Raw genomic sequence first — 9,735 nt, forward strand, 5'->3', positions numbered from 1 at the left:
GTAAAAATGCAGCAGTTTATCTCCGTTTTACTCAGTATACAGATTAAGTAATCTGTAAGACGTCACCTCACAGCTTCCTATTTTCCTGGTAGCCATCTGACACTGCATCATTCCGCAAAAGAAAAAGCAAAAACAACTCATTTTAAACAAATTCTGTGAAGCTCCCACTGAGCGCTCCCAGCCTGCACTGGTCAGGTTCTGCTGAAAAACAAGTGAAGTAATGACAGAGGACTGATGAGCAGCCAAGGCTCACAGATGCACATGGGGAGTGAAATGAGACCTGTACTATTTCATTAAACTGGAGAGCTGCTGGGAAGAAACAAAAATATTAGCTTCCAATAAAAAAAAGTATAAAAACACATAATGGAAAGCAGTTTGTTGAGTTTGATGCAGCAATGCAAAAAGTTAACCATGGTGCCCTTAGTGAACTCTAATCTACCACCAAGAATGCCTCCATGTTAGCGTCAGAACTGGATTCAAAGCACTGGTAGAAGACTGATCTGGTGAGTGTTTTATTTTTCATTATGCAAATGGCTGGGTCCATGGCTGGACATGCATTTCAGCACGCTGAAAGAAAGCTGGCAGGTGTGATGTAATACTTTGGACAAGGGTGTGTTGGTAAAGCAAAAGCTCCTGCCAGTCATCTTGATGTTAAAGTGTACCAGCTGAACAATGACTAATACACTTTTCTGCAGGATGATGTAGCTCGAAAACTGCAAAAATGGTTAAAGAAAAATACAGCATGATCTTATTTTCGTTACTGACAAGATCTACTAAAGATGTGCTGGTAAGGTGCAAGAACTCACAATCCTGGGAACTCTGGGATATCTGCATTGTCAAGCAGGTTGATTCACATAAACACTCAGGTGTCATTGTTAACTGTAAATTAAACTTAAACTTAAGTCTTATGTTTCCAGTCTCTCCTGAATTTTTCTATAAAATCCCACATGACCCAACGTTACGCTGCTGTGCTGCATTGTGTAGGGTACTGCCACTGTTCAGCTAACAGACTAACTTAGACGAGTACTTAGACAGGCACACATGATTCTCATCTCCAACAAATGTTTATTGCAGAATATTAACTCCTCCCTTCAGGTAGAAGTTTGAGGGTCAGTAAATACAAAGATAAAAGATGAAAGAATTCCAGTGTATCCACACCAACAACAGTCCATAAAAAATCAATCCTGTCTTCCTCACAGTAGAGTTGTTACATGAGAGGTGCTCAGAGTTCGGTCCTTGGCCCACCATCTGGTCTTTCCAATGGGGGACAACCGTCTGTGACCAGTCATCAATCTCTTTCCCCCACATTCTTGTAGGAGTCCTTAATAAATACAGAAGTGTCAGTCATAACAGAGAAAAGGGAAGCACTTCCGATACTGTGGTGCTTCCCTGAACAACAATGAGCACGTGAACATTGCACCTGATATGCACTTGGTTAGTGGAATCTGATGATAGTACAGTGGAACACCTCTTGTACTGGCTCTGTGTATCTGCAGCTCCATCTGTTGAGTTACCAGCACAGTTCTGGATGTTAATGTCTACTGTCCCCAGAGTTTCTTTGAGTAGTTGAATAAAAGACTCTCCTGTTAATGACTCGCATGAAACGGCACACCTGAGCTTGTTATGGTCACATCTGAAAACCACTTGACAAGAGTGTGAAACCCTTCTATGATACAAGAGGTTTTTCAAAAAACATGTTTCCATTTCTTGTTTTTTATTGCAATATTGAGGTTTTGCTCAATTCAGTGGATAATGGAAATGGAGCTACACAGTCCATGAGCTTTTTCTTGACCTGTTCATGAGGAAGAGATGTTGGCTTTGCCCCTTGGTGGACGGGTTATACTGGAACCTTGAATTACCCCTCGGGAATGAAGAAAGGATTGTTGATCTTAGTTGGTTGGGTCATGAAATATGCTTCAGCATTATCTCACTGCACTTGGTTTCTTTCATGCTCTTCTATTCATTGATGTACATGCTTCTATGTTTTCATTTCACTTTTAATGAATGCACTGTCACTTGCAGATGGCTCTGCATACGCCAAACATACTGTACAGTACAGAGTTTCATCGCTCACAGTAAGTCACTTTCTCCTCTACCATCTTTGGTTTGATCGATACTTATCCCTGGTAAGGTGATGGTAAGAAAAACAGATCTTAAACTTCAGAGGCTTGACATGCATGAAGGTCAGTGCCTTCATCTTCATCTGGCTGTTTTCTTGACTCAGTTTCCACTGCGCCATTTCCTGTGAACCCTGTACTGCTATACCGGCATGAACAGATGAAAATCAGTGATAATGACGATGAGCAACAACGCATCAACAATGGAAGGAAAGCAGATATCTGATTCGGACGAAACTGCAGGCGTGGATAGGCTAATTGTTTCTGACTGGAGCTGGAGCGACAACATATGGCATCTGAATGTGATTCTATGCAGAATCAGTCCTGCACCTTTACCTGGTACTTTTCTTTTCCCTCGTGGTTCCTGCTGCACTTTTTGTTCTATCTTCCCTTTCAGCTCATCCTGCTCCATCTCCTCTTCCTTCACATCTATCACGTCTTCCTCCTCATTCCTATAACTGACACTTGTCTTGCCTTGTCAGCTAACAATGCATGTGTGTTTTTCTCTGTGTGTTCTCTGGTTGGCCAGTATCAATTTTGAATCAATAAATCAGAAAACATGTATCGTGTAACACTGATGATGATAGGATCCCTTTAATGTTCATGTTCGCCCAGGACACATCCAAACACACACACACACACTCTGAGTCTGAGATGGTAAGCTATAAAGGTGCCTGCTAGCCCGCCACGCTGCTGCTGCTGCTCAGCCCTGTGTTGCTGGCACTGGCTGCCTTCAGTCCCTCCACCATGGAAAAGGTCCTTTAATTGGACACATTTGGATGGATTCTGCACCAACCTGTTTTGTTTTGTTTTTTTCATCACCCAGCTTTTCTGCTCAACCCGTCTCTTTCTGGTGATTTTTTTTTTTTTTTTTTTTTTTTTTTTTTTTTTAGATATGTCCTTCTTTCTTTCGTTCTTTATTTTTGTAACAGGAAAACAAAAGTTTAATGGTTGGCTGGGTTGAGCCAATCATGTTTCGGACTTGCTCAAATCGTCAGTAGTCATGACGTCGTCTTCAACGCTTTGTGGCCGCAGCTGTTTCTTAGCTGGTGACTAAATGAATAATTTGTTTGAATGAATGTATTGTTTGTAACGGCATTCTCTGTTTTATGGATAGGGTTATCTATTCGAGCCAATATGATAGATCATTGATCCAGTTTGTCCTTGCTGCCTGCCGCTGGGAGGGCAGGCTGCTGCGATCAACCATTTGGGGTACAGAAAAAAAAAAAGAAACCCTTCCATCCACCTGCCTGAAACAGAACAGCCTTTCGTGAAGCCTCCCACACCTCCCTATGGCCCGGTCGCCCCTGACTGCCATGTGATCAACAAATGAAAAGTCAAGAGTGTGCCCTGCTACGATGTCCTTACAATAAGCTCAAGTTGCTCAGTAAGCTCAACTGTTTAGTTCTGTTTGAATGGGAAATCGTGGCACCATGAATGAGACGGATGGTACAGAGAGACACCCACCATCACAGATAGTATATATACAGCATTAGTGGTAGAAATAATGTATGTTAATGACATTTCTTAATATCATCTAATCTTATGTGCAGTTACTAATCCCTAGTCTATGAGGAACATGCAAAGTATAAATGTTAGAATATTCTCCTCAAAAGATATGTTACAAAATTTGTTGTAAGATAACTTTCGGAATAGCCAGATTTTTAATTTGGTACAAATTAAAACTTTGAAGTTGACTTTTCATTGGACAATGATGTTCAATGCCATTGATTTTCTTTCCCATTTGACACCAAGTAAAATCTGATACCAAAACTTGATCTGTTTAGACAATCAAATAAGCAATAAGAGAACCTGGTGAAGAAATGTAGTTTACATTTTGTAAGATTGCTTTTAGACTTAAACTGAAATTAAAAATGCATAACTGCATATTTGTCTATACTAACAGACTAAGGTGTTCAGTTAACCATCAGTATAAACACAAAAGAATTATTAATGTTATGAACTATTTGGAATTTAAAAAAAAAAAAAAAACTGTATGTGTACTTTGAAAAACCCCAGTAGCTGTTTTATTCCCACTGCTGAATATGTTCATGATGCCCGGCCTCCTCCAGCATCCTTACCAACTAGATCTAGGCTAGTTTAATTGATGTGAGCTGTTCTCAAGGACACACATGTAACTTTAAGCTGAACTCGTGCAGCTATTTATTGCAGCATTCACTTATTTTAATACCATTTTTCTTTTCTTTTTTTTTTTACTGAGCATCTAAACAAAACAGGATGCCTTAGAAAAATACTGGATGCAAATATGGGAGGTGGAAGAAAAAGCAGTTCCTACCAACTGAGTATAATTTAGACCAGATCTGACATTGTAGTGGTTTTCCACTGTATTCCAGTTATGGATAAATTACATATTTACCTCAAATGACTGAAATATTGATATTTTAACATGGAAAATTCGTTCTAGAACAAATGGTATCAATATTACAGTATCAATCTGGATATTACTACCATGAAATTGAATAAGACTACCCAAAGCTTTATTTTAAAGAATCAAAACAATTTGAGCAAATTTGACCAAAAAGAGTTTGTTAATTAACTTGGAAGTGAACTCATGGCTATTAGTAAATGACAAATGATCACCATGTCAAAACTTAACCTAACCACTGTGTAAATTTCCGATCTTAAAAATCTGTTTCTGACTCGTTTGGCGTTATGTACGTTTTTGGAGGAGTCACCTGTTACGTTTACATGGGAGATTTAATTCCTGTTTAATTCAAGTAAAAGTTGATTCCGCTTCAATGTGATGAAAACGACCATGTAAAGACATAGTTTCTAATGCAAATTTCTATTCAGAAAAAACTTAATTCTGATGTAAGTGGCTGGTTTATTTGCATTTTAATTCCAATCTATTTAATTCCTCTGTCATGTAAACTTTGATTCCACTCTAAGTTAATTCTGGTCGTTCTGAGCATGCTCGTTACTTTGTCCTGTCCCGATGACGTGCGTTGTTTTGCCTCCCGTGTTCGGTGGTTTATCTTTCTTCTCCTTCTCAGTTGCTGCAAAAAGTGAAGTAGTATGCTCCTGTTGAGCTGCTACTTCAGAGTTTTAATCAAAATAGCAGCAAAACTGGTATTTATTATGTCGTTTTTACAAGTTACGACTAAAGACGAGAAGTATAGAGCAACTTTGTTTATTTCCGGTATACATCATACGTTACGTCACCCTCTGTCCAATCAGAACCCTTCCCAAACTGCCGCTCCAAAGAGGAATTAAGTGAGGATGTGTTTCATGTAAACCTTCATTTGGAATTTTTATTTTCATGTAAATTTCTAGAATACATTAACTTCAAATTATTTAATTCCGAATATTTAATTCCGAAATAACAAAGCATTGTGTAACCGTAGACACTGCCCATCTTCCAGGATGCTGGGAGGCATTGCCACTTCATGCCGTGTCACCAGGGCTGTGATGATATGCTTTTCTCCTGATTCGATTCGATTTGATTCCGATTTTTTTGGGTGCCGATTCGATTTAAATCGGAATCCTCACAATTCTTTGATATTGCTAATTTTGAAGATTAAAAACAAAATAAATGTATAAAGCTTTTTCTTTTGCCCATCGTTTTTTCTTGATTTTAATGAGGAAAAAACAACACAGTAGACAGACCATCATTCTGCTGCTATAATGCCTAAGAAGACAAGTAAAAAGATCAATAAAAACAATAAAAATGACAAAAGATGTTATCGTGGATTATTATTTATTTGAAACAAACGATATTTTAACACACAAACTCATTTAAAATTGTGAAGCAAAAATATCCCAATTTTTTTATTTTTTTATTCGATTTTCCCGCCCCTAAGTGTCATACTGGCTGCTTTGAACGTGCAACGTGTTTAGGCAAAACAAGGAAAGAAGAAATACTTGATTTTACTCCATCAGAGCTCAGAGTACTAGTATAATGCGAGATGTATGCTGAATTAGCCGTTAGAGGGCACAGTGAGAAAAACTGCCAAAGATCCGTAATGCATCCTTTATAAAACATTTTTCCACGGAAATTTCTTTTAAACTTAACCATTCTGAGATTCCACTGTGGGTATAGATGGCTGTGAACGGCTGGATTTCAAGATTGACCTTGCAAAATTGGGAACTCAGTTTTACACATCACAGTGTCTTTTCAAGCGTGACACGAAAATTCATATCTAAAACTCTGGTCTGTATGTTTTGCGGTAAAGTCATGTTTAGTCATCTGTGTGAGGACAAAGCAGGAAACATTTAGCAAGTTATTCCAAACAAAATCGTTTGTAAAAGGGCAGAGAAAGATTTGTATCATGAAGCAAATTCGAAGATGTTGGAAACTAAACTGGGCCAAGAGCCTTATCATAATGAACTTTGATGAAAGTTAAATAAAGGAAATAGGATCCATCGCCTCTTTTCCCACTGATTCAGACTTTTCATATTAACTATTGAACTGCTCAGGTCCAATAGTCTTCCAGCCTCTTCTCTTTCCGAGACCAATATTTCACATTGCTTTTAATTCACACTTCAACTGTGAATCTCATTCTAGACCAGGGCAACTCGGGTCCTGAAGACTCACAGACCTCCTAGTTTTAGAAGTTTCCCTAATTCAACATGCCTGCTCCAAATGAATGAGTCGTTGGGTAGAACTGGAAGAGCTGTAGGATCCATTTAATTTGAATGTGGTATGTTAGCGCAGGGAAACATCTAAAACCTGCAGGACAATGACACTAAAGACATCAGAGTTACTTTCCCCTACATCACAGCTCCATCTTTTTTACTTTCTTAAGATGGAGCTTCAACAGAAATCCACCTCCTCAAAGCCTCCTGTGTCTAACCGCTATGCTTTTCTATAATCAGTCATGCCTTCACTGCAACCTATTTGCCAGACTTGTTCTAATTCTTAAAACTAATTATTGCAAAACAATAAGTCTTGTTGAAATCAGTCACAGAAAAACACCTTATTTATAAAAAAAAAAAAAAAAAGTATTTTTCCATGTAGTCATACTAGTGAAAGAATTAGTGATCCATGCTAGACTAGTGGTGGGATAGGACGGTTAAATCATGAAGAATTTGAGGTTTGTAAGAAATGAGCATGGTTCTTTAAGTTAGCTCAAGAAAGAAAAATTAAACCCCCAGCTGACATGTCAAACCTAAATCGATCAGGAATGAATAATGTATAAACACGTTTACATCTCCAGAGATGTTCCATCTCTCCTTTTTTTGTGATGTAGATGTTGTTAGAGGGGTGTTTCTAAATTGATTTATCGCTGATCATGGCCCCACTTCACAGGACGTGCATTTAAATTGTGTAGGATTTCATTATCAAGCTCAGTGAGTCAGAGTGTTTTGGAATGATGTGAAAATGGCTGTTCTTATTGGGATCTTAGCTCAGAGCATTTATCTCACTGGGACCTGCACTGTCAGTTATGTGATGTTATACAGAAAAATACCTGGGCAATGTGCTGGAAAAACTGATAAAATGCAACTGGTTTGGTGCCAAATTTACTCCCCTGTGCACGAGATAGGATTTTTATCAATGCATATACGTGCACAAATCATTCTGATCTCACCTGACATAACTCCTATTCATGTCACCAAAGGCAGAGGAACTCAGCAGGGATATCTCGGTTACTTTCAGTCGTTGCAAAATACTATGAACTTTTTCCAACATGAATATATCAGCGTCATACAGTTTAGCATACAGCATGTTTAGCATCTCCTCCTAAATAATCTAAACTTCTTTACATGCTGTGACCTCACCAGAGGTCATGTAAATGGCCGGTATATTCCAGTTTAGCAGCCTGCTAAGTATAAAATGGTGCCGGCGCTTCAAGCCACATTTCCCAGAGGCCTACACAGGAGTGACAGGTGCAACTGCTCAAGTCTCCTCATCAAAGGTCGGCTGGGAGACAGAAGAGAGGAGACAAAGGACAAGGAGCTGGAGAGGAGAACACGGGAAAAGAGCTTATAAAGGAGCCGACAGGGAAAAAAACTCTGAGAACCAGCAGAGCTTCTGGATGGAAGTATCATTAATCACTTTTATTTATGAACGGGGAATTGTTAATAAAAGAACCAAAAGGCTTGAGTTTGATGTTTGTGCTTCCCTCTTGGGTAAGCAGGGCTACTTGGCGTAGTTTTTACATGGCGTAGAATGTCAGCTGTGGCTAGTTGGCCAATCAGTGACCTTCGCCCACAAAGTAAAATCCACAGCAAATAAAACTGTTGTGCATAAAAATATTTAAAAAACTATAAAACCAAAAAACACAGGGCAAGGCTAGCTGATCACCATAGTTCTGTCACTTTGACATTGTGGCAGCTGGAAAGCTGAAGAAATTTCCCCATGATCATGGTAGCCATAGGGAAAATAAAACATCTGTGACAGAAAAACATCTGTGACAAGATATGATGGGAGCACATCTCAACATTCTTTCTGATTGGGAAAACAATCAAATACCAATTAAATGTAAAACTTATATGGTTTCAAAACTATTCATTCATTCATTCATTCATAATCCTAACTGCTTAGTCTGATGAAGGGTCGCGGGGAAGCTGGAGCCTATCCCAGCAGGCTTTGGTGGAAAGGCAGGGTACACCCTGGACAGATCGCCAGCCCACCGCAGGGGTTTCAAAACTATTTTAATCTTTATTATAATTTTAATGGGTATCAGTTCTGGATTGGACACTGTGTCTAATCAGACTTATCCGAGACATCACAACAGCACAGTAGTGTCATATAGCTATGGTGAGGCGGCTGGGGATCCTGCACTGCAGCATTACAGCTGTATTGTGTATAATGGTATGGCCTGTCCTGATTGGCTTGTTAGAAAGGTGGCCTCTGTGGACATGGGTGGGTCGGATCCCTAAAGACGTTGTTCCCCCGCAGAAGTGTCAAGTCAGAGTTTTATTATATTTACTCTTTTATACTAGGAGACAGAAGCTAGGAATCAATGAGAACATGTCAAATGTGGGGCCTGCTCTGTATGTGCGTATATTCGGATGTACAGTTTATGACTGCATGCGAGAGAGATAATGATGAGTGTGTTTTTAAATTGCTATGTTGTTTACTTTAGTGTGTGGAGACTTTATTTTGATATACATAAAATGTTTTTACAGGCTGCACGGTGGCACAGTGGTTAGCAATGTCACAGCAAGAAGGCCGCTGGTTTGATCCTCAGCCGGGGCGAGGCAATGACAGTGGCTTTTCTGTGTGGAGTTTGCATGTTCTCTCCGTTTATACGTGGGTTATCTCTGGGTACTCCAGCTTCTTCCCACTGTCCAAAGACATGCATGTTAGGTTTATTGGTTACTCTGAATTTCCCCTTGGTGTGAGCGTGAGTGGTTGTTTGTCTCTGTGTGGCCCTGCAAGGGACTGGCGAGCTGTCCAGGGTGCACCCTGCCTTTCGCCCAAAGCCTACTGGGATAGGCTCCAGCTTCCCCGTGACCCTTCATCGGACTAAGCAATAATAAGTAAATTTTCCCATGTCGAGCTCTTTGTGTTGCCTTTTGCAGGAATATTACTTTAAATAAAGTTGGACTGTATTTGATTCGATGAAATAGGGTGACCATATTTGGATTTCTACATAAGCAGACACTTAGCTCTGCCTTGAGACATGGAAACGATACTCAAAGTTTACTCAAA

Source organism: Telmatherina bonti (assembly GCF_933228915.1).
Source record: "Telmatherina bonti genome assembly, chromosome: 22".
Lineage (NCBI taxonomy): Eukaryota > Metazoa > Chordata > Actinopteri > Atheriniformes > Telmatherinidae > Telmatherina > Telmatherina bonti.